We start from the raw sequence: 27,415 nt of genomic DNA, 5'->3' as shown, positions 1-27,415 counted from the left end.
TTACCCTTTTTTCGAGGTGACTTGTACAAATATGATTCTTTGCGATAGTACTACTAGTCGTTTTAGGAAGCCAACTATTTGTATAGAAATTTACTACTGCAATGAGAAAATCGTATTCCAACAAAATTTAATAATTAATCTTACTTAAACTCATAATCTTTTTAATATTATGGGTCTTGACAAAGGAGTAACTTTGTGTTATTTCAGACTATGTTTTTAGTTATTTTATTTTGCATTTGAAGGTAAATAAGAGGTCATTTAGAGGAGTTGTCAATGGTTTGTGTAACATTTTGTATTGTTTTCATTTGAGTCGTTGTAATTCACCTTTATCCTAGATTATTCAAATTGATAGGTGTTTTGAGTCTTCTTAGTGAGAAATCATGTAGACGACAAAACTAGACATCACATGAAGAATCAAGGATGTGAAGAATGAAGATCATTGATTTTTAGAAGGTTTTTTAAGACAATACAAGATAAACTACAAAATTCGCACATAGGCTACTAACTAATGTACCCATGCGCATAGGCTATGTGCCCTTTGCATGAGACATCATCCAGGGTTGCCTCATGCGCTCTTGTGTATGTTGTCATGCACCTCGCACATTGGTTGCGGATTGAAATGTTGTTTGTTTGTTTTCCAAACTGGATTAGTAGAAAAAAGCCTAGTTTTCTTTTCGTAACCCCTAAATAATGATGCAATATAAATTGAGACCCTGACACACTCTTTTATTCATTCAAAAACCTAGTGGCAGAAAGCAAGGGTCAAGCATCAGAGCTTCAAGGTAGAGAATGCCTATCCTCCTCTTGTTCTCGAGCGTATGTTTTTCTTTTATTTTGTGATGATGTCAATTACCATGACTAACTAAACCACTCTTGATTAGGGTTCCACGATGAATTTCTTCTTATTTGTTGGATTCAGTTAATAAAGTGATGTATTCATTTTGTGATTCTATTGTCTGATTTCATTTGTGTATGTTCTAATCTTGATAGACTTTTAGCAAGTGTACTAAAAATATATCGAAGTAATAAAATTTATAAGTTCGTATCCACATGGACTGTATTAATTTCTACTCGGCAATTTAATTATAATAAGGATTTAACAAGGGGTACGTAAAGTATATGTTTGAGTTTAACAATAACAAAAATAAAAATAAATGGTTTTGAAAAATATTAGAGATTAAAATGAGCAAACCTCCGAATCCTCTATTCCTCACCGTGAATAATTTGCTCCTCTTTGCTCTCAATGTTCACCTAACTTTACGACGGATTAATTTATTAGTTTTGATCAATCTCTTGACTCAAAACCCTTTCCTAGGTTATAAACTATAACCTCTTATTCTCTTAAGTCGATTGAATAATTGTGGAAGCAATGTTCTAGTTTATTAACCCTAAGTCTTAATTCTCAACTTCCTATCTCTAGTTTCATATGTTGAGTTAGTCACAATTACTAGGTCAGGTTCAATATCTAGGGTTAGTAGTCAATTGAAACCTAAATTCAATTCAAGCAATCGATAGAAGCTAGTGTTAATATATAGTCATACTAACGATATTAAGAAAAGCATTAAGCAAGAATAATTTTGAATAAAGACTAGGTTTTCATTGATATTCAAACAGAGTTTCAAACAAATTACATGGTTCACAGATTACAATAGATTCATCTCAGACTTAATCACAAGAAATTAGTAAGACATGATCAAAGGAATAAACAACATAAAAATAAAGTAAACCCAAAATCCTTTCGGTGTTGCGCCTCCTCGAGTGTGTCCCTTCAATACATGTAGCTCACTAAACCGATCCGTGAATCTCCTTCCTTTTCCCTCGCTTGCTGTTCCTATTTTCCCTCTTATTTATATGGCTCTGGCACTTCTATTTGCTTCACATATTAATATCCCTTGTAAATTCTCTCGGGTCCACAACTCTTCTTCTTTTTCTATGCATAATACACCAAATATTCTTGTGGCTGTTACGTTTCTACTCATACCTCCTTTTTCTCATTAGGCTAGACAAGTGCCATATTAATTTCTTATCTTTCTCTTATTTTAAGCATGTTACACTAATTGACCAATAATAATAATAATAATAATAATAAAACTCTATTTGACTCAATAAATCAGAAATGATACTTTATTTAAAATGACTCCCAATTAAATACTAAACTAGTAAAAATTGATTAAAAACTCAACTAAAAGTGACTCTAAAAATAGTGTATGACTTACTGTCATCAAATCTCAATGATATTCATTGTCGATTGTCTATATCAATGTATAAGACTTGACCATCATGTCGGTGCCCGTATAAAAATAGTAGTAAATTGATTATTTTCTAAAGGGAAAATTACAAAGACTTCTCTTAAAGTTTGGTTAAAAGACACACATCTCCCCTCTAGTTTTAAATATATAGTAACCTTCCCTCAATTTAACTATGTTAACCATCCGTTAGTTTACTAACATTAGCTAGCCTTAGTGCTATGAATTACCCCTCCCTATATGATTGAATGCATTCACAACACTAATTCAACCCACCAATATTAATCCAAATCTTTAGACATGGCAACATGAAATGATGTGATGACACTATATTCCTTTTCTACTTGTTTTCATTTATACTATTTAGTCGTAAAACTAGATATTGTTTCATCCGTGAACTTTGGGATCAGTTTGTACTTTTGTGTCAGCTTCAACTGAAAATTAAAAACATAGATAAATTTATTCAAGAAAAAATAAGAGAACTTTTTTCTAGGCATGAACAAAATGGTAAGGTAAATTAAGATGAAGTCATGAAAGTAAAATTTGGACAAAGCAAGATCCATTGCAAAACTCATAACAGACTAGTACCAAAATAAATTGTTGATCCTTGAAATGGTAATCATGTTAACAATATACACTTGCTCCCCTCTCTATTGCATCATAACTCTTTTCCCTCTTACGTAAGTTAGCAAAACACTATCTGTTTTTCTACAAAAACTATTTTGTTTCTCATCAGATTATATAAATTATTTATACATAAAACTAGAGGTCATTCAATAAAGGCATAATATCATTCATTTCATTGATATAGAAACCATATAAGTTTGAAAATGAGAAACGAGAGTAAACATTCACTTCTGAAAGTGAAAACTTAAGGGAGGTTAATGTCTATTTTAAAACTAGAGGGGGTATCTCTGTCATTTAAAGAAAACTTAAGGGAGGTGAGTGTAATTTTCTCTTTTCTAAATTAAATCTATTTTTAATGAAATCAATAAGTATGATTATTAGGTTATGATTCATTTTTAGGGGACCTCGCAAGAATAGCTTTTTATGAGCATAAATACTCGAACTCCCACCATTACATCACGGGGTCATATTCAAGGTGAGAAAAACACAAAGATGGAGGATTGAATTGTGTTGGCTTTTTCAGAGCATAAAAAAAAAAAAAAAAAATCAAAAACTTTTCAAAAGCCTTGCTGCACCAGTTTCCTCAACAACCTTTTAATGATGAAAACAAATCCTTCTAATAGAGAATTGGTAGCTTTAACCAAAAGTTGCAGAACTTGTTTCGATTGGCAATATCCTCCAAAACTAGATGATCCTAGATGCTTTAATGTATCGGTTCCAATGGTGATTTATACTTTGAAGGGGATCTATGCAATCTTGGAACATGCGTCAACATCATGCAATATTTAACAAAATAGGGGGCTGAAGTTGAAACCAGTTGTAACTAAGGTAGGCCTAGCAGATGGGTGAACAACAAAAGTTGAAGGCATTGTGAGGAATGTGACAGTGAAAGTAGACAAGTTTAATTTGTATTTCTAGAAGATATGTTGGTAATGGAGATTGATAATCCTAGAGAATGTGAAATTATTCTAGGGAGATCATAGATCAAGGAGAAGTAATTTTGAGATGTAATGATGATTATATGTGTCATAATGTTACTGACAAGATTTCATGATGGAGCGAAATGTTGCTTGTCTAGAAGAACTAGGGTGCTCTCCAGGGCCGGACCTTGGGGTGTGCAAACCGCTCAATGGAACTCGGCCTCCCCAAAGCATAGACCTCAAAAAAAAAAATATATATAGCTCAATAGTGCTGCTAAGTGTTAGGTAAATGTGTTTTTGGAAGGGTGGTTTGAAGTTCCTCATGTATACGGTAGTGATTTTCACATTTGGGTGTATCGCTTATATACGGCACCTTGTATTTAACTTTTAAAAATTTAAATAGAACATTGTTCTTCGAAAAAAATACATTTTTATTTTATTACGGGCTTCTTTTCACCTACAGAACCGAACCTCATGATTCGTAGGAACGGCCCTGGTGCTCTCAAAGGGGCGTTAAACACACAAAATATCACTATCTCACAAAGAGAAAAAATTTTAGGGTATAAAGAAGAATCTACAGATGAAACATAAGAGGAAGATGAGGAAGAAGAAGACGTGGAGCCTGAAGGTTTAGGGGCCCCAAACCACCTTAACAAATTTGTCAAGCTCGCGGCGCTAAACACGCGTTGAATTGGAGGCAACCCATAAATTTTGCATGAATTGCACAAGGTTTCCTTTTCCGAAAATTCCAAAAATTTTGTTTTAGTCTTGGAGAATTATTCCACTTTCTACTATAATTCTATCATATATTTTGTTATATATGGATTTCTATATTTACTCAAAATTTTGGTCGTTCTCTACGGACTATCGGGTATATTATCATACACATGAGATACTTGTTTTGGTGCCTTGATCCTTTTTCAAGCCACCCTAATTTAATATTGTTATATCCTTTGTGAAACCACTTTGAGCCTTCCTGCATTATTTCTTTCTTTGTTACTTAGGTCACTTTGAATCATGTCACAAGTTTTGAACCATATAATGATACATTTGTTTGATTTCTTTGGAGTTAGATAGATTAGTAAAATACTTGTCATGGTTTGAAATTAAGTTTGGGGTTGCTCTTTGGAATTAACAACATCTTAAGTTTAAGGTGAGGTACCAATAGAACTTGGTTATGATAAAAAAAAATGAAAAAGAAAAATGTAGATAAAACATCAAAATGATGGTCTACAAAAAAAAAATAGAAAACCAAGAGCCAACTAAAGTTTAGTCTCTTAAAAAAAGAATAAGTAGTTATACTAGTACCCATTAGTGGTAATAATGTGAATCAAAGCTACATGTTGGAAGTAAGTATTTAAATTTGGGAATCCTTAGGAAACTAACTCAAAAATGTTTGTTAGCCTACTTTTCTAAATATATCCCACCTTAACCTAGGTCACGTTATAACCTTGAAAGGACTTGTTTGTGTGTGTGTGTGAGAGAGAGAGATAATATGTATCTTGAAATTATGTTTAAGACTTACTTTAATCTCATAGTCATTTACAATCATATGACGACTGCAGTGTGGTAAATGCCTTGATCAGCCCCACTAGCTTTATGAGGTACATATGTGTATCTTGTAATTGTAAGTAGTTGAAAGTAAGAGTATCTTTTATAAGCATGTCCTGCTTGCACAAAAGTGGTAAGCTAGTCAATTCTGGAAGAGGGGAAAGTAATCATTTGAGCACCATCTTCAGAAAGGTATGTTCTAATTCTTAAATTCATGTCAATTCTGAATTCTTGCTATTTTATTGATTGATGACAAGCAACGATTTATGTTTGGGATTGTAATGATGAAACATCATATGATATTTTAGCTTATGTTTTTAGTTATTTTAGTTACATTTGAAGGAAATTAAGAGGTCATTTAGAAGAGTTGTCAATGGTTAGAGAAACATTTTAAATTATTTTCATTCGAGTCGTTGTGATTCAATTTTATCCTAAATCATGCAATTTCATTGGTGTTTTGAGTCTTTTTAGTGAGAAATCATGTAAAGCCGCAAAATAAGACATCACGAAAAGGATTTAGAATATGAAGATTTAAGATCAATAGTTCTTAGAAGGTCTTTAAATATAATACAAAGTAAAGACAATTGATTTCAATTTCCAAAGCATTGCAAAACCGAACAACGCTCGAAAAAGGACAAAAACTGCAAAACTCGCACAAGAGCTGCTCCCTGGTGCACACCTGCGCAGAACATGCGCCCTGAACATAACCTCATGCGCCATGCACATGCATTGCAGGCAGAAGGTACTGATTTCTTGTTTTTCAAGTTATTTTAGTCGTGAACCCTTAGTTTTCTTCTCTTAACTCATAAGTATTTATGTACTTTAAATAGAGATCCTAGCACACTCTTATTCATTCAGATATCTAGAGGTACAAGGTCAGGGTCAAGCATCATAGCTTCAAGACAGAGGATCTTCATCTTCCCCTCATTCTCTCTAGGGTATGATGTTTTATTATTTTGTAATGATGTTTATTGTCAAGTGCAACTAAGCCTCTTTGATTAGGTTTTCACGGCGAACCCTTCTTATTTGTTGGATTCAATTAATAAATTATTTTTTCAACTTATTATTCAAGTATTTAATTTAATTGGTATATGTCCGTTTCTATGCCACATCTTAGACAGAACATATTAGGATTGACAACCCTAATATTTTTCAAACTCGATAGTAGTAAATTGCTTATTTTCAAAAACTTTTTCAAAAAAGTCCATCTTTTTGAAGAGATCCGTTTTTAGAATTTTGTTACTATTTCCGGGTAACTTTATTAGTAAAAACACCAATATTGTTTGTGTGTGCATTTGAGAAGTGGTAAATCTATGGCTCGTGCTAGTTCATCCTCTTCACAATCATCATCACAAGCACAACATTTACAAGAGACCTCTCCTTTGGGAGATTTAAACATGTCGACCCCTATGGAGGCAACCATGGGTATCCCTGGCTCGACGAACATGGGAGTAACCGCTCCTTCGACCGTTTCTACGTCCACTCAAATGACACGACCAGAAATTGGAACCGTTATACCCCCACGAGCATGATGGCCCTTGCTTCGTCAAAACTCTGACTATGCGCCTTAGGCTTATCATTTCATCAAGATTCTCCAATTAAACTAAGAAAGCTCTTCGATTCCTACAAAGTTAAAGGTCAAACAAATGTCGACCATATTAGATGAGTCTGTTAAATTTACAGGCTAACAACCATATCATCAAATCTAATCTTAACTTGAGGGTTAGGAGAAGTAGGGACACTTGTAGACACACCAGCAGTAAATTGTGGCACAAAGGTTCCCATTTCTGGTTGTGCCATTTAAGAGGTTATAGTCGGAGCGGTTATGGGAATGGTTACTCCCATTTCCATCGAAACCGGCATGGCCATGGTTTCCCTCAAGGCCGTAGATACACTTGCATCCACTGCCGGGGGCGGATGTTCGTGTAAATTGTGCTTGTGAAGAGGATTGCAATGATTGTGATGACATAGAAGCACCAATATTGGAAGATTTAGTCATTTTATTCAAAGTTTTACCACTTCGTAAATGCATACACAAAAATGCAGATTTTCCTTAGGAAACGTTTTACTGAAAATAGTTGCTAATCATCAGAAGGACCGTTTCCACAAGGTTTTTGTTTGAAAAAAAATGCACAATAGAAGTTCTTCAAAAGGTTTTGAAAAAGGTTTTTGAAAACTACAATGGAAATTTCTTCCCAAGGTTTTGAAAAGGACTACAATGGAAATATCTTTCCAAGGTTTTTAAAAATACAATGGAAATTTTTCTCCAAGTTTTGAAATTTTTTTTGAAAAAAGATGCACATACAGTGTCCCACTGGACATGCCAATTTGTTTATTAGTGTTTTTGGTAAACAATACAAACTGGTATTGATTATTACGAGCAAGATCAAACCAGAGATCCTAGGACATGCTCTTCATTTTTTGTTCGTTCATCGGGTTTGTAGTTTGCTTGACGAACGAGACGAGACCGTGTGGTGTCTTTCGATGAAAAAAGGCTTTAAAAGCGAGGCAAATGCATTAAGTTTAAATTGCAGAAACTGAAAGGAAAGGTAAAATGCAATGCATTAAAAACAAAGGTGATTCAACAAATCCTTTACATACATTATTTACGACTCTTTTCTCTCGCGTCGGTACTTCGAGTGTTTTAGTATTCTGTATAGGTGATTTGTGACCCGTTTTCCCTATGGAAAACTCTTATTTATACAAAGAAAATAACTTGGAAAGAAACAAATTCCACAATCAGCACTCCTTCCATGTAGACAGCCGCTTGTCTCCCACGTTATCCTTTGAGTAAACCACTTCTCTTTTGAAATTCGAACCTTCCCGCTTCAAAGGCAATTGTTTGACTTCGACGGTTCTACTTCTTGACTTGTATCTTATTCAACTTCAAGGCTTTGGGACTTTTCAATGTCAAGTCCAACATCTCGTCGAAACTCCTTTAATTAAAGAAAGAGCTTCGACTCCTGCAAGAGTAAAAGTCAACTAATGTTGAACACATTAAATGAGGCTGGTGAAAATACCAGCTAACACTTAGTAGCATTTCACAATACAAAATAATAATGAACATTGATACAATAAACAAATTAACAGAAATTAGCAGAAAAAGTCCTAAATGATAACGATATTGCCTTGTTGAAATAATTCAACAATCCCAATCAATGTTGCCAAAAACTTGATACAAAATTACCAAATGTACTAATTTATATTGGAGTAATAATATAATTTGTTTCCACATGGACTGTTTTAATCTCTACTTAACACTAACATTAACATTAGGATATACTTAAATTGGGGGGGGGGGGGGGGGGGGGGGCCTAGGAAAATTAGATTTTGATTGCAATTATAGTAAATAATAAAAGTAAAATTGGTTATTTGAAACATATTGAGAGAAAGGATTAGGTCTTTCGAATCATCTGTTCCTTACTCATTAGTAATCTTCTCCTAAATCTTACAAATGATATGCAGTCTAAGACAATTAACAAGTTAGTTCATGTCAATCCCTTGACTCAAAGCCCTCTTTTCTAATTATAATTCCCTAATTCCTTAGGTGAACCTATAATCATCAATGGTTTTTACGTCTGTTAATTTAAGAATCACGACTTAACAATATTCCATCCCTAGATCATTTGTTAAGTTGAACAACATAAATAGGTCTAAGTTACAAGTTGGTGTCAGGAATTCTATAATCTCTAAAATCAATTATATTGGGTCTGAATCATAAAAGCATTACACATGATTTATACTGAATAAACTACAATCACATTAATAAATTCAGAGTTACATATTACATGGTCATGAGTTTAGAACAACATCAGCTATGACCTAATCACAAAGAACTTAGCTACTCATGGCTAAAGCACAAATAATTAATACAAAAGTATAATTCATTACATGCATTTGATAACCGGCTATGAGATTTGATGGTCTCCCACCTTACCTCCAGATCTCCAGCTCCAAAAGTAAGTTTCTTTCTCCAAAATTTCGAATCCTTGCTTCAGAAAACAACTTGACTTTTATAGGAAAAATCCTGGCAACGCTAAAATCGTGCTCCTAAATTAGATTTTGATTGCAATTATAGTAAATAATAAAAGTAAAATTGGTTATTTGAAACATATTGAGAGAAAGGATTAGGTCTTTCGAATCATCTGTTCCTTACTCATTAGTAATCTTCTCCTAAATCTTACAAATGATATGCAGTCTAAGACAATTAACAAGTTAGTTCATGTCAATCCCTTGACTCAAAGCCCTCTTTTCTAATTATAATTCCCTAATTCCTTAGGTGAACCTATAATCATCAATGGTTTTTACGTCTGTTAATTTAAGAATCACGACTTAACAATATTCCATCCCTAGATCATTTGTTAAGTTGAACAACATAAATAGGTCTAAGTTACAAGTTGGTGTCAGGAATTCTATAATCTCTAAAATCAATTATATTGGGTCTGAATCATAAAAGCATTACACATGATTTATACTGAATAAACTACAATCACATTAATAAATTCAGAGTTACATATTACATGGTCATGAGTTTAGAACAACATCAGCTATGACCTAATCACAAAGAACTTAGCTACTCATGGCTAAAGCACAAATAATTAATACAAAAGTATAATTCATTACATGCATTTGATAACCGGCTATGAGATTTGATGGTCTCCCACCTTACCTCCAGATCTCCAGCTCCAAAAGTAAGTTTCTTTCTCCAAAATTTCGAATCCTTGCTTCAGAAAACAACTTGACTTTTATAGGAAAAATCCTGGCAACGCTAAAATCGTGCTCCTAAATTAGATTTTGATTGCAATTATAGTAAATAATAAAAGTAAAATTGGTTATTTGAAACATATTGAGAGAAAGGATTAGGTCTTTCGAATCATCTGTTCCTTACTCATTAGTAATCTTCTCCTAAATCTTACAAATGATATGCAGTCTAAGACAATTAACAAGTTAGTTCATGTCAATCCCTTGACTCAAAGCCCTCTTTTCTAATTATAATTCCCTAATTCCTTAGGTGAACCTATAATCATCAATGGTTTTTACGTCTGTTAATTTAAGAATCACGACTTAACAATATTCCATCCCTAGATCATTTGTTAAGTTGAACAACATAAATAGGTCTAAGTTACAAGTTGGTGTCAGGAATTCTATAATCTCTAAAATCAATTATATTGGGTCTGAATCATAAAAGCATTACACATGATTTATACTGAATAAACTACAATCACATTAATAAATTCAGAGTTACATATTACATGGTCATGAGTTTAGAACAACATCAGCTATGACCTAATCACAAAGAACTTAGCTACTCATGGCTAAAGCACAAATAATTAATACAAAAGTATAATTCATTACATGCATTTGATAACCGGCTATGAGATTTGATGGTCTCCCACCTTACCTCCAGATCTCCAGCTCCAAAAGTAAGTTTCTTTCTCCAAAATTTCGAATCCTTGCTTCAGAAAACAACTTGACTTTTATAGGAAAAATCCTGGCAACGCTAAAATCGTGCTCCTAAATTAGATTTTGATTGCAATTATAGTAAATAATAAAAGTAAAATTGGTTATTTGAAACATATTGAGAGAAAGGATTAGGTCTTTCGAATCATCTGTTCCTTACTCATTAGTAATCTTCTCCTAAATCTTACAAATGATATGCAGTCTAAGACAATTAACAAGTTAGTTCATGTCAATCCCTTGACTCAAAGCCCTCTTTTCTAATTATAATTCCCTAATTCCTTAGGTGAACCTATAATCATCAATGGTTTTTACGTCTGTTAATTTAAGAATCACGACTTAACAATATTCCATCCCTAGATCATTTGTTAAGTTGAACAACATAAATAGGTCTAAGTTACAAGTTGGTGTCAGGAATTCTATAATCTCTAAAATCAATTATATTGGGTCTGAATCATAAAAGCATTACACATGATTTATACTGAATAAACTACAATCACATTAATAAATTCAGAGTTACATATTACATGGTCATGAGTTTAGAACAACATCAGCTATGACCTAATCACAAAGAACTTAGCTACTCATGGCTAAAGCACAAATAATTAATACAAAAGTATAATTCATTACATGCATTTGATAACCGGCTATGAGATTTGATGGTCTCCCACCTTACCTCCAGATCTCCAGCTCCAAAAGTAAGTTTCTTTCTCCAAAATTTCGAATCCTTGCTTCAGAAAACAACTTGACTTTTATAGGAAAAATCCTGGCAACGCTAAAATCGTGCTCCTAAATTAGATTTTGATTGCAATTATAGTAAATAATAAAAGTAAAATTGGTTATTTGAAACATATTGAGAGAAAGGATTAGGTCTTTCGAATCATCTGTTCCTTACTCATTAGTAATCTTCTCCTAAATCTTACAAATGATATGCAGTCTAAGACAATTAACAAGTTAGTTCATGTCAATCCCTTGACTCAAAGCCCTCTTTTCTAATTATAATTCCCTAATTCCTTAGGTGAACCTATAATCATCAATGGTTTTTACGTCTGTTAATTTAAGAATCACGACTTAACAATATTCCATCCCTAGATCATTTGTTAAGTTGAACAACATAAATAGGTCTAAGTTACAAGTTGGTGTCAGGAATTCTATAATCTCTAAAATCAATTATATTGGGTCTGAATCATAAAAGCATTACACATGATTTATACTGAATAAACTACAATCACATTAATAAATTCAGAGTTACATATTACATGGTCATGAGTTTAGAACAACATCAGCTATGACCTAATCACAAAGAACTTAGCTACTCATGGCTAAAGCACAAATAATTAATACAAAAGTATAATTCATTACATGCATTTGATAACCGGCTATGAGATTTGATGGTCTCCCACCTTACCTCCAGATCTCCAGCTCCAAAAGTAAGTTTCTTTCTCCAAAATTTCGAATCCTTGCTTCAGAAAACAACTTGACTTTTATAGGAAAAATCCTGGCAACGCTAAAATCGTGCTCCGATACAAAATATCGTGGCACAAGACAACATCATGCTATGATACTTTACGAACCAAAAGCCATCCAAACTTGCCTCAAATCGTGCTTTGATGCTCATAAATCGTGGTACGATTTCTTCTTCTATTGGAAACATATAATCTGCTCTTTGTAGCTTCAAACTCATGCAAAATCATCTTAACTCAACTAAAAACTGACAAAAACTATTAACAAAATGATGTATCATCACACTTGCCAATTTCGTGCATCGGAGGTCCAGTGTTCAATTGGTCTTTTATGCTTTTTAATGAAACCAGGTTAGCCATATCTTTGGCTGAGATTCCAGGGGACCCTCCAGTGACTGGAGAGGATCCGTTCACGTCTTGATCACTCTCTTTTTTCAATTGGTCAACAACAACATTTTGGGTCAAAGGCCCAATTTCTTTTTTGTTAATTCTAAAACCCCCCTAGGCATATACCTCATGTGATGTTACTCATATTTTTCTTTTGAATCAAATGCTAGAGTATATAAATACTAGCATCAACATAAGCCATTGATAAGTTCAATTTTCAAAACAAAATGAAGTTGAATCATCTCATTATTTGTATCTTTTTTGCTATAACAATTTTTTTTATGTAATGCTGCTGAGGAGGCTTCAATTGCAAAGCCTTTTCTACCATCTCCAACACAATTCCTCCCATCAGCCTTGGAGGAACCTGATGTGAAAAAAGGTAGGAAAAAGCCTCCACCACCTCCTCGATCACCACCCCCACCACCACCACCACCTCTTACATTTGACCACTTTAAGCTCGCTGAAACTTGGCCACCGACATTTTGTAATATTAATACTTGTATTGATGATTTCAGGCCAATGAAGTTTATTATACACGGGCTTTGGCCACAGAAAAATGACATTGATTTAATAGATTGTGACACAGGTAAAACGATGAAACCAGATTATGAAAAAGTAAGTTATATTTTATTTTTTCACATTTATTTTATTTTTTCACATTTATTTTTACTTTAAATTGCATGCATGATCAAGAACTAACTTATCTTTATTTTTTGATTTATTTTACTTAAATCAAAAAATAAAGATGAGTTAATTCTTGATCATGCATGCAAGTTAAAGTAAAAATAAAAGTGAACAAATAAAATATAGCTTACCTCTTCATAATTTGGTTTCATCTTTTTATCTTTTTCGCAATCTGTTAAATCATTGCCATTTTTCCCTGGCCAAAGTCCGTGTATAAGAAACTTCATTGGCCAATCAGCAATACAGTCGTTTTCAGCAAACTTACAAAATGTCGGTGGTCAAGTTTCAGCGAGCTTAAAGTGATCAAATGTAAGAGGTGCAGGTGGGGGTGGGGGTGGTGATCGACGACGTGGTGGAGGCTTTTTCCTACCTTTTCTCACATCAGGTTCTTCTAAGGGTTTTGCAATTGGTTCCTCCAAGGCTGATGGGAGGAATTGTGTTGGAGAGTGTTGAAAAGTCTTTGCAATTGAAGCCTCCTCAGCAGCATTACATAAAAAAATTGCTATAGCAAAAAAGATACAAATAATGAGATGATTCATCTTCATTTTGTTTTTAAATTTGAACTTATCAATGGCTTATGTTGATGCTAGTATTTATATACTCCCAGCTCCGGTCCCTTTTCCTTTTTAACTATTTTATTTCTAAACAAAATTACGATTACTTGCAATTTTTTTGACTCATAATTACTATTACTAGCAATACTAATGAAATACTACATATACCTGATTTACAAGCATTGCACTTTATGTTTTAGTTTAATGTGGTCAAAAAAACTCTTTTTCGAATAGTTTAGTTTGGTTTAATTAAGAAAGAAAAAAAAGTGAAGGTCCATCCCTCGACTCTACCAAGTCTAAGATCACGATTGGATTTAGATTAAGAAAATCCATGATGTTATTTTAGACCTATCCGCTTTAGATATGTCCCTCCCTTTTAACTTAATAAAGTTCACTTTTATTTTATAAAAAAAAAAATTGTAAAATAAAAAAGAGAATATATTATCAAACATAAAAAGCAGAATCCAACTTATTATTAATATGACTTCTTATTTATGCTTTCATGTAATTAAAGATATTTATAAATAAATAAATTAAAAATATACAAACATGTTTTACAAGTTAAAATAAAAATACAATTACTACTCACTTGATTAATTTTCTTTACCCTATTTGTTGAGGTGATTTGTACAAATATGATTCTTTGCGATAATACTACTAGTCGTTTTAGGAAGCTAACTATTTGTACAGAAATCTACAACTGCTATAAGAAAATCATACTACAACAAAATTGTATAATTAATCTTAATTAAACTCATAATCTTTTTAATATTATGGGCCTTGACGAAGGAGTAACTAATTACGTTATTTCAGACTTTGTTTTTAGTTATTGTCTTTGCATTTGAAGGCAAATAAGAGGTCACGTAGAGGAGTTGTCAATGGTTTGTGTAACATTTTGTATTGTTTTCATTCGAGTCGTTGTAATTCACTTTTAACCTTGATCATGCAACTCCATAGGTGTTTTGAAAAACAAGTTTTGTTTAGAAAAAGTTTTGAAATTTTTTGGAAGATTATGACAATCTCTTCCAAAGATTTTTGTTTGAAAAAATGCATAATGGAATTTCTTCAAAAAGTTTTGAAAAAGGTTTTTGAAAACTACTATGGAAATTTCTTTTCAAGGTTTTTAAAAATACAATGGAAATTTCTCTCCAAGGTTTTGATTTTTTTTTTTTAAAAGATGCACAAGCAATGTCCTACTGGGCGTGCCAATTTATTTACCGGTGTTTTTGGTAAACAATACGAAATAATTTTGATTATTACGAGCAGGACCAAACCAGAGATCCTAGGACATGTTGGGCATTTTGTTTGTGTGCGTTCATTGGGTTCGTAGGTTGCATAACGAACGGGACGAGATCGTGTGGCGTCTTTCAACAAAAAAAGGGTTTTTAAAGCTTCGTAAATGCATTAAGTTTAAATTGCAGAAACTTAAAGGAAAGGTAAAATGCAATGCATTAAAAATAAAGGTTGTTTGGCAAATTCTTTACATACATTCTTTATGACTCTTTTCTCTCACGGCGGTACTTCGAGTGTTTTAGAATTATGTATAGGTGATTTGCGACTCGTTTTCCCTATGGAAAACTCTTATTTATACAAAGATACAAAGAAAATAACTTGGAAAGAAGCTAATCCCACGATCAGCACTCATTATTAATCTTCTCCTAAATCTTACAAATGATATCCAGTCTATGACAATTAACAAATTAGCTCATGTCAATCCCTTGACTCATAGCCCTCTTTTCTAATTATAAATCCCTAATTTCTTAGGTGAATCTATAATCATCAAAGCATTTTACGTTTGTTAATTTAAGAATCACGAGTAAACAATTTTCCATCCCTAGATCATTTGTTAAGTTGAACAGCATAAATAGGTCTGAGTTACAAGCTGGTGCATCATATAATCTCTAAAATTAATTATATTACGTCAGAATCATAAAAGCATTACACATGATTTATACTGAATAAACTAGAATCTCGTTAGTAATGATTCAGAGGTATATATTTCATGGTCATGAGCTTAGAACAGAATCAGCTATGACCTAATCACAAAGAACTTAGCTACTCATGGGTAAAACACAAATAACTAATACAAAAGTAGAATTCATTACATGAATTTGATAACCGGCTATGAGTTTTGATGGTCTCCCACCTTATCTCCAGATCTCCAGCTCAAAAAGTCAATTTCTTCTTCTATTGGAAACATATAATTTGCTCTTTGTAGCTTCAAACTCATGCAAAATCATCTTAACTCAACTAAAAACTGACAAAAACTATTAACAAAATGATGTATGACCTAGTATCATCACACTTGCCAATTTTGTGCATCAGAGGTCCAATGTCAATCATGACCATTCAGTTGGTCTTTTATGCTTTTTAATGAAACCAGGTCAGCCAAATCATTGGTTGGGATTCCACTGGACCCTCCAGTGACTGGAAAGGATCCGTTCCGGTCTTGCTCACTCTCTTTGTTCAATTGGGTCAACAGCAACATTTTGGGTCAAAGGCCCAATTGTTTTTTTGTTAATTCCAAAACCCCCCTTGGCATATACCTCATGTGATGTTACTCATATTTTTCTTTTGAATCAAATTCATCTTGACTATTTATTTCTTCCCAAGATAAGACTAGCACCCATTTCTTCTTATTCTCTTTAGGCTTAAAACATGTCACACTAATTTGACCAATAATAATAATAATACACTGCTTAACTCAAAAAAATAAAAAACCGCAATTTATTTAAAATGTATCTAAATTAATTATTAAACTAATAAAAATAAACCATAAACTTAGTTAAAAAGTACTCTAAAAATATGATACGACGGACCGTCATCATATTGTCAAACAAAAAAAGATGCATAGTGCTAAAATACACCTTCATAATATTAAGTGGGTGTATTCTAGCATTCCCTTTTAACTTAATAAAATTCAGTTTTAATTAAAAAATAAAAACTATTGTAAAAGAAAAAAAGAAAACCAGTTGCGAAGCTATAGCAAACGGGCCCTATATTTTAAAAAAGATGTTATCACTATAAAATTCTATTTTAGAAAATGTTATAACAAACATAACCTATTTTGTGCAATTTGATCAGTATAACTGGATTGAAAGTGCATGCCTGAATAGATATGAAAAACACTTGTGTTTAAGTAAACTTATTTCAGAAATACAAGTCTTTGCTTGCAGTCACAATTAGTGTACTGTGGATCTTTGCTTGCAGTGCAGCAAAGTCTTACTTCTAATAAATAAGAAATCTGATTAATCCTCACACACTGAATACTTTCCACCAGGTTTAATTCCCGCATTTTGAAGGATACGAACTATATTAATACCAGGTTTATGGTAGAGTTGTATTGACATGCCCATGTATTCAGGAAAGTTGAACAGCTGGGCTGAACAAGTTCCATGCTTATACCACTCAAAAAACCATAACTCTTTGTTAGCTTCCACTGGAAACTTATTTTTAACTTTATGTAAATTTGGCCAATCTTCAATAAGTTTAGGATATATTCCACTAAGCTGGTAAAATAAATCAAAAAATAAAGATAAGTTAATTCTTGATCAGACATGAAAGTTAATGTAAAAATAAATGTGAACAAATAAAATATAGCAAAAAAGTTGTTATAGCAAAAAAGATACAAATAATGAGATGATTCAACTTCATTTTGTTTTGAAATTTGAACTTATCAATGGCTTATGTTGATGCTAGTATTTATATACTCCAGCTCCGATCACTTTTTCTTTTTAATTATTAATTTTTTTTGGTCAATTTAATTATTTTATTTCTAAACAAAAATTACTATTACTAGCAAAGAAAAAATTGACTCATAATAAGTGAAAGTCAATCAGTTGACTCTACTAAGATCACAACTGGATTTAGATTAAAAAAATCCATGATGTTATTCTAGACCTATCCACTTTAGATATGACCCTTTTAACTTAATAAAGTTCACTTTATTTTATAATGAAAGATTTTGTAAAATAAAAAAGAGAATATAAAATCAAACATAAAAAGCAGAATCCAACTTATTAATTTTATTAAAAAAAAGTGTTTGTAAAATAAAAAGGAGAATATAAAATCAAATGAAGGAAATTAATAGGTCATTTAGAGGACTTGTCAATGGTTTGAGGAACATTTTTTCATGGATAATGCTTGGTAGTACGGAAAAATGGAAGACGAATTTCAACGAATATGTTAATGCATGCTTTTAACCAACCACCCCATGTATTGTGGAAATTGGGGATCTTTTAGTAATTATATTATTACTTAAGAAAACTATTATTCGTCAAATTCCGTACTCAAGCTTTCGCACTATATACCAGTGTTGTTTTTTCATTCAAGTCGTTGTAATTCAAATTTATCCTAACTCATGCAATTTCATAGGTGTTATGAGTATTTTTAGTGAGAAATCATGCAAATCGGCAAAACAAGACACCACGTGAAAGATCGAGGATATGAAGATTGAAGATCAATGATTCTTAGAAGGTCTTTGAAGACAATCCAAAGTAAAGAAAATTCATTTCAAGTTTCAAGGCATTGCAAGACGAAAGAACGCACGAAAAAGAACGAAAATTGCAAAATTTTCACATGAGTTGTTGCCCGATGCACATATGCGCACAGACCATGCACCCCTGCACACCACTTCATGCGCCATGTGCATGCTTTACAGGCAGGCTGATTGCTTGTTTTTCAAGTTGTTTTAGTGGAAAACCCCTAGTTTTCTTTTCTTAATCCCTAAGTGATGATGTACGATAAATAGTGACCCTTGCACATCCATTCAGAAAGCTAGAGGCACAAGGCTAGGGTTAAGATTCATATCTTCAAGGAAAATGATCTCCATCCTCTTCTTGTTCTCTCTAAAGTATGTTTTTCTATTGTTTGTAATTATGTTTGTTGTCATGTGCAACTAAATCTCTTTGATTAAGGTTTCACGGTGAAACCCTTCTTATTTGTGGGATTCAATAATAAAAATTTTATATAATTTATGATTCATGTGTCTGGTTTAATTTGTATATGTTTGTTTTAATACCACATCTTAAATGGATCATATTAGGATTGACAACCCTAATTCTGTCCAAACCCGAAAGTAGTAAATTGCTTATTTTCTAAATAAAATTATTTTAATTGAATCTAAGTATGAATTTACGACTCATCTTAAGGGAAAACCGCTATTGCAGCTATTTGAATTGCGACGATATTAAGATAAAACTTCCATTAATTCATTTTGGGGTCTTGTTCTACTTTCTTAAATTGAAGGACAGGTCATAAACTAATAATCAAACGAGTTGATTCTAACAAAGAAGAAAGGGGAGATCATTCAAGGATTCCTTAATCGTCGTTATACTTCTGAATCATGATACCTAATATTGCTTTGGGAAAGACAATTAAAACCTAACAAACAACTTCGTCTTTTCTAAATTCTTTACTTCTAATAAATTCCTCTAATTTGACTTTTTAGGTTCATTTAATTAATGATGTATGTGGTCTATAATATGAACCACACATCATTAATTGAATGAACCTAAAAAGTTAAATATGCTTATAATTGAGAACGGATGGAGTATTTGATATGATTTCGTGCAACTGCCAAATTTTCCCATCATTACCTTTAGAGGTGCCTTTTGCTTAAGCTCCTTCTGAGTCGCAGACTATGTTCCTGAGGGCTCTGTACATATCAAGAGGCCTTTCTGGAATATCCTTTCTTCTGATGGTGACTCCCTCTTTCTTATGATCCTCAGGGCCGTTCTTTAGGGAGTGCAAAGATCTCAACCGAGCTGGGTCTTTTAAAGTGATGGGCCGTAAGAAAAAAATTATTGCTCAATATCCCCTCCCCCACGGAAAAAAGAAAAATAAGCATGTTTCATGTTTCTATTTCTAAATAAAAAAATCATGTTCCATGTTCCTATTTCTAAGTTAAAAAACACGTCTTTAGTAAAAACAATTGCTAATTTTGATTTCGGTGGCTAATAATCATTATACGTGTGTTATTTTCAATTTAAATAGAAGATTAATCTTTTAAAAAAATTGTGCGTTTTTTTTTATTAGAGGCCTATTTTTACTATGAGAACTGAGCCTCCAGTTTCATAGGGACGGCCCTGATGATCCTCGATCCAATTCTGGATCACTTCCATATTATGAAATGGTTACACGCTTGTGTTTTGATTAGGAATGAATGAACTTTTAGCATGTTTTAGTGCCTCCGTAACCTTGTAATTGCCACCAACACCATGGATCAAGGCATCATAAATTGAACATGTAACTTATTTATCAGATAAATTAGCCTTAAACCTTTTCTAAAGTTTATTTAATTGCACTGTGTGGTTTGAGGTTTTCATATTTATTCCCAACCCCCGGAGTGTTTCCTTCATAATGGTTTTAAAAAATCAGACATGGTCGGTCGAGCTAGTCTAACTGAGTTAACCAAATATATGGTCTGTGTGACCACATTTTTTCAGTTGCGTGAGCACTATTTAGAAGTTGAAAAATGTGGTCATGCAATTAAAATGCGCATGACCACTATTTTTCCACTTAATTAACCAAATAATTTCTGGAAAAAAGTGGTCATGCAACTAAAAAAATGTGGTCACACAGACCATATATTTGGTTAATTGAAATTTTTCAGTGGTACAAAGGGGTGTACACATTAAGGGTGTCTACCTATCATTGCTCTAAAGAGAATACATTGTTTTGGGGATAACTTTTTGAGAACTTCTAATGTACACCCGCAAATTTAGGTGTACCGGTACTCTTGCTTCAAAAATCTATAAATTAACTATCATTTTTATGAAATAAAGAGCTATTTGTTCATATTTATATTTTATAAAATATCATTTCATAAGAAAAAACATCATTTCATTGTTTGTAAAAATCATACTAATATTTTTTTACATTTAATTGTAAACAATAATCAAATTTCCCTATTATGAGTACTAAAAATTCAGAAAAATTAAATTTATTTCGTCGACGTTTTTGGTAAATAAGATTTCGTTATGATAATTATAGGTGGTAGAAAATGATTTTTCTCTTCAAAAAATAACACATTTAACTATTAATTTAATGATTTGGTGTATCAATACACTCAAATTGTTGGATGTACCGTAAAATTTGCCTAACTTTTTACCTTTCAATTATACTCTTAAACAAATTTGATTATAGGAAATGCTATTTTGTTGGTGTTATTCAAAAAGATAAAAAAAGAAAATTATATTATATTTGTTATATTGTTGATATCATTGAAAAAGATAACTATAGTTTTTTATACAGTAGATAAGTATAGTTTGTTACAATATGAAAGTGTGCGAAATATCTATTATCTATGTCTTTCTTCAAAAAATAATATATTATTTATATCTATAATTTTAATATATCTATACTATATATAAAGAAAATAACGGGTGTGGTTATGGTGCATAAGGAAAATTCTTATGCACCATGCATAAGTCCAGCCCATTAACCTGTAGCCCAATAGAATTGCTTCCTACACCCCCCAAACCCGAAAACAAACGAAAACTGAAATATTTATTACTTACAACTTCATTTCGCCGGCGACGAAACTCAACTTCCCGGCGACCAAACGATGAACTCCAGTAACGGAGTAGACGAATCATATTGATCACTTCCATCGCTGTATCTAACCTTCTTGTCAATCTGGTTCGTATCTAACCTTTTTTTTTCCGATTTCATTCTTCATAATTGATGCATATTGGTTTGAATTTTAGATGATAATGAATAATTGAATTTGAAACTGAATGTTTCTATGTTGAGAAATGAGAACTGGTTTTGCTTGTTTTGGACTCTGTTTTGTTATTTTAGTTTGATCCTTTTGGTTTTATTGACATGCAATCGGGAAAAAAATAATAATTTTACTACCTTATAGCTGCATCATCTTCAACAATGGAAACAATGATGAAGATCAATGGAAACGGTGATGAAGTTTGGGTTATTCGTGAAGTTGATGTTTGTAAATTTGAGCCTTGGGATTTGCCTGGTAAGAGAAAAAAAAAAATTCTATCTTTAATTGTTTCTTGAATTTAGGTTTTTTGTTTTTTTGAATAATCTGGACTGGTTTACGAGATTATTGTTGACTGCATTTTGACTGTGATCATTTGTGTTTGATATGTAAATCTATAAGTTGTTTTAATTGTTAATTTATAAGTTTTTGATATGTAACCTTCTGCATTTTGACTATGAAAGAGTATTCGATTTATAGTGTTGATTTGTTTAATTTCTGGAAATGGTTTCATAATATTTAATTTCGAATTGGTTTAATTTCTGGAAAATGAACTCAAATAGTTTAATTTCAGGAAATGGTTTTCAGCATTTTACTCTAAAAACCAATATGCTGTGTAAATGGTTTTAGCAAGTTTTACTCTGAAACCATTTTGCTGTGGAAATGGTTTCAGAGCGTTGATTTGCTTTAGAACTATTTTTAACAATTTCTTTGTTTGGTTTAGAATCTAAGTTGTAAAATGTGTTATTTTGCTCTGAATTTGAAATGGTTTACATGTAATCCATCAGATGATAAGACTTGATATGAATCAGTTTAATTGCGAAACCAAACTAATTGTCTAATGGTTTTGATAGACTTGTATGTGAAATAGACTTAATCTTAATTGTCTCAGGAAATGGTTTCATATTGTTGATTTGTTTCTTATTATAGTATGTTTTGTTTAAAAATCATATAGAAAACCAATATGCTGTGTAAATGGTTTTAGCAAGTTTTACTCTGAAACCATTTTGTTGTGGAAATGGTTTCAGAGCGTTGATTTGCTTTAGAACTATTTTTAACAAATTTCTTTGTTTGGTTTAGAATCTAAGTTGTAAAATGAAAAACCATGGGAAGAATGACAAGGCTGCAAAAACTATGGATTTGAGAATTGGAATCTGTTCAACAATATTAAGCAATTCAAGCAATTGCAAAAGAAACTACGTGGAGAAGGCAGCAACTTCATACTATGAAGAATTGATTCAAAAGCTAGCACGTCCAACATGATATATAACCTCCGATAACGGACTGGATTAGTGTTCATGTTTTTTTTTATTGAATTTCTGGATTTCTGGATTAGTGTTAAGTTTCTTGTTAATGTTTGTATCAAGTTTATGAATTTCTGGATTTGTATCAAGTTTATGGTGAATTTATGTATAAAGATGTGTTATACCCTAATTTTGGACCTAAAAATACTAGCTCAATTTTTCTTTTCTTGCATTTCAAGTCATTTGAATTTGTCCTTGATCAATTGCACCTTCCTCTGCATCTTATTTCAACATTATTTGAAAAATTCATGAAAAAGGGTATTTTAGTCATTTCATGCATTCAAACTCATTTTAAGTCCTTTAGGTTTGTTTGAGTCTTTTCAATTGGTTTGAATGGGTTTTTGTTTAATTCCATGTCAAAATCCATTTCAAAAATTACATCTGAGTCTTTTGGAGTCAGTTTGGCCCTTAGGGGCATTTTAGTCATTTCCTGTGTCAAAACCCTGTTTAATTTCTAAAATTTGTCTCTGAGTCTTTTAATTTGCTTGTATAAAGCTCTTGCTTCAATTCCCTGTTAAAAATCCTCTTTAAAATTGCATTTGAGTCGTTTCGAGACATTTTAATACCCAGGGGCATTTTGGTCATTTCACGCGAAATTTTGGCAGAGAGAGGTTACTTTGAAGTACCTCATTTAAGTAATTAGTTCATTTTAGTCCATTTTGTGTTTTTTTATTGGTTCCACTTTACGTTATTTTCCATTTTTACCAATTTTAAATTCAATTTTAGTTTAATTTTAGTCCTAAAATTTCTAAATATTGCACTTTGGTCCTTTTTTCATTTCAGTCCTTAAAATCTTTAAAGTTTGCATTTCTAATTATTTTTTCTTTTTTTTCTTTTTTCTTTTTTCACTTTAGTCCATAAAATCTTTTTTCAGTTTCAATTTTAGCCCTTTAAGTCTTAAAAATTACGTATTGGTCCAGTTTGTCAAAATTGCAGGTTGGTCCTTGTACTTTCGAAATTGCAGGAAGGTCCTTGAACCAAATTTAGTCCAAAGCAAGTCCAGGATACGTGGCAGTCCCACATTGGTCCAAAATCACACATGGCAGCCTATAAAAGGCGCATTCACTGCACAAGTGCCAACAGAATCAATCACCAATTGCCAACTCAACAAACACATTCCACAATTCTCTCTCCAGCCTCAAAGATCCAACTCTAACCGTTTTCCAGAAAACCATCAAGAACACGATGAAGTTCATGAAGAACTTCATCCCCAAATCATAAACCCTAACTCAAATTAACCTCAATTCCTCACAAATCCACACCAATCCATCACAAATTCTTAATAATTTCATCACATAAAACTCAAATCCAACAATTTCGCAACAAAAACATTTCGAATTAAAAACATTTTGTTTCGCAAGTTCTCAGATATTCGAAGCGAATCTTCATCATCGAACTGTAAGACTCTGCAATTCCAACGCCGAATCATCCAGAGGACAAATCAGCGTGATCACAGAGGATTTGAGGAAGAGAAGAAGAAAGATCAAAGAGAAATTGAACCAATGAAGAAGAAGAAGATAGAACACCGATTTATTTTCGGTTCAAACTCACCAGGAGAATCTGAAGCAGTCTCAAGGATCTTTCGTTCGAAATCTCCAATTTAAAACCAGGTAAACACATGAACTCTTCTCATTTTTGTTCTAAAGCATCATCGAAGGTTCGTAATCAAAGATAAACGGTGAAACATAGTAGATCAACAAGTTTTAAAACTTGTTCTTTCGAAAAAGTTTGAGAAAGATTGAAAAAGTTTGAAACCGAAACCCTAAGTTGTAGATCTACGAAGATTCACCGTTTATTTTCCAAATCTAGGTTCATATTCGTAACCAGCACAAGAAATAGAACAAGTTAGGGTTTAGATCCAAACTGATCGGAGAAGTTTGAGTGTCGCCGGAATCTGGAATTCACGGCGGTGACAATGAAGATTCCGATGAATCTTCATCGTCTCCAGCCGTTTCATTCCAGAAACTGGCGGTGGAGGATGAACGTCGAAGAAGGGAGAAGTGAGAGCTTCTCTCACTAGAAAGAGAGAAGAGAGAGAAAGGCAAGTGAAGAATGAACTGGACCGGTCTTTAGGCATTTATATAAGCCTTTGGACCGGTCTGGTTCAGTTGGTTCGTTCCCCTGGCCGTTGGATCTAGGGTTGATCCATCTGGATCAATCCAACGGCCCCTGAAGCTCCCTGAGGATCCAGGATCCATGTGTGTGTGGGTTGGGCCTGTTGTTGTACTGGATTTCGTTCTCCTTCATGTTTCTTGCTATTTTGACATTGTGTGTTGATGTTTACACCCCCTGCCTTGCCTAAAACTCTAATAAAAATTCCATAAAATTTTCCATATGTTTTTGATATTTTTCTTACCCTTTTTGTGATATTTTTATGTATTAAAACCTGTGGAAAGTATGTGTGGTATTTTCTTGTTAATTCTTTACTATTTTTGTTAAAATTTGTGAAGTTTTGCATGTTCTTGAGTCTAAAAATCTTTTAAAAATTCTAAAATTTTCATATACATTTCTTGATAATTTTGTAGTATTTTTGTGATGATTTTTGCATATTAAAAATTGGTAAAAAAATAATGTGTTGATTTTCTTGCTATTTTGTGATGTTTTTGGATTAAAAACTTGTGAAAATTGCTTGATTCTAATTCCAATTCCTTGAAAAATGTTTGTGACCTATACCATATGATTTTGTGAAATTTTAGCTACTGTTTGTATGTGCTTTTGCTGCATGTGTGTGAATTTTGCTCAATTGCTTGATTTGCAAGTTATGTTTGTGAGTAAATGATGCAAATATGTCTAAATTCACTTTAAAATGTCAAGTCCATCATGTTGCCTTGATCCTCATCTTAAAACCAGAGTTTATGCCCTTTGAAAAATAGGTTGAATTGTGAGAATTATAGGCCATATGATTCTTGCATTTTTGTGGTTGAATTGTAGCTATACCTTGCATTATTTTGGCTATGTCTTGTGTCAATTCCTATGCTCTTGCTATAGTATTGTTCATGCTTTATCTTTACCATATTACACCTCATACTACTAACCATTTCATTTCATACTTCACACATTCCATAAGCATTTCATCCTCCATCTTATATTCTTAGTCCTTATTATCATACACTTTAATTTTTACACAAAGGCTTAGAATGTAATGACCTAGGGATTCTTGTACTTTACTGTTATGCAATTTTAATTTCTTGCAAGACCATAGAATGTATCTAGGCCAATGATGTAAAGGACAATGGACTCTAATGATGTACACCGACACAAGCACCGACACATGCACACACATCACATAGATACTTTAGATGTATGATTAGGGTATGCATGCCTTAGACGTATGTTTAGGGTTTGTATGCTTAGATGTATGTTTAGGATTTGAAACTTAGAAAAACTCTCTTTTCCAAAAAACATGAACAATATCACTCAAATCATTTTCTAAATAAACTTTGGGATCAAAATCCCATTGATTTTCCTTTTATTTTCTTAAACAAAATTTTAATGAATCCTAATAATACTTAGACTTTCTTTTGCAATTAACTAATTCCACCTCACTTTTTCCTAAAACCTTATGCCCTTGAGGCCTCTCTCTCATTCTTCAAATTCCAATTTTCAAACTTAAAATCAACCAACAAACACAAAAACATCCTTTGGAAGAGAACTACGGTGGATTTGATCCCTTAAAAGGGTACGTAGGCAAGGAATCAAAATTCCTTCAATTCAAATAAAAATAGAAATTCAAACGCTTTCTTCTCCCTCCAATTCTTCACTTAGAAAACTCTTAGGTGTAAATATAACTTTCAAAATAGCATTTAAAAATAAAGCGCGCGCGTAGAAAGTAAAGACGGTTCCTATAGGATACTATAGTCGTTATGGGTGCCTAACACCTTCCCGTAGCGAAAACAACTCCCGGACCTCGATTCTCAAGGGTTTTGCTTATTTTTTCCCTTCCCAAGAAAAAATGAGATATCAACGGTTAAAAGGTTCAAACTTAATCAATGTTTGACACCCGAAAACCAAGATAAAACAAGATGTTTATGAATTTTGATGAATTGAAACAAACTTAGGGGTATGGAATGAAACCATAAGTATGGTTTAATAGTTTGATAGTTGGTTGTGTCTTTTTATATGTTTCATAGTATAATGTTCATTTTATTTTATTTTTGGCCCAAGAATGTTCAATTTAATTTTATTTTATTAAACTTAGGGGTATGGAATATTAAAACCATAAGTATGGTTTAATGGTATTGATAGTGGACTATGTGAAACCAATATAATTGTGTAATGGTTTTAAATGAAATTATTATTGGTACATGGTTTTAAATAATGATTAAGATGTTATGCACTGAAATTATTATTGAAACCATACGTATGGTTTAATGGTTTTGATAGTTTTCAATGTGAAACCAAAATAATTGTCTAATGGTTTTGTAATAAAAAAAATTGTGATAAACATTTAAATCATTATTAAGTAACCACTTAATAGTACACACTTATAACCTAATGTGAAT

The 27,415-nt window shown here is 32.4% G+C and overlaps 1 long non-coding RNA gene across 1 annotated transcript; it reads left to right on the top strand.

Moving 5' to 3' along the window:
• Nucleotides 1-21,272: 21,272 nt before the first annotated feature.
• On the top strand, nucleotides 21,273-23,031 carry LOC146917294 (uncharacterized). The gene is made up of 2 exons (XR_015014152.1): nucleotides 21,273-21,867; nucleotides 22,690-23,031. It is a non-coding gene; the product is annotated as an uncharacterized LOC146917294 (long non-coding RNA).
• The last annotated feature ends 4,384 nt before the right edge of the window (nucleotides 23,032-27,415 follow it).

The sequence above is a fragment of the Medicago sativa genome, chromosome 6, assembly GCF_051527215.1.
Source record: "Medicago sativa cultivar Bolivia chromosome 6, Bolivia_mono, whole genome shotgun sequence".
NCBI classification, from domain to species: Eukaryota; Viridiplantae; Streptophyta; class Magnoliopsida; order Fabales; family Fabaceae; genus Medicago; species Medicago sativa.
This window is presented reverse-complemented; position numbering and strand designations above follow the sequence as displayed.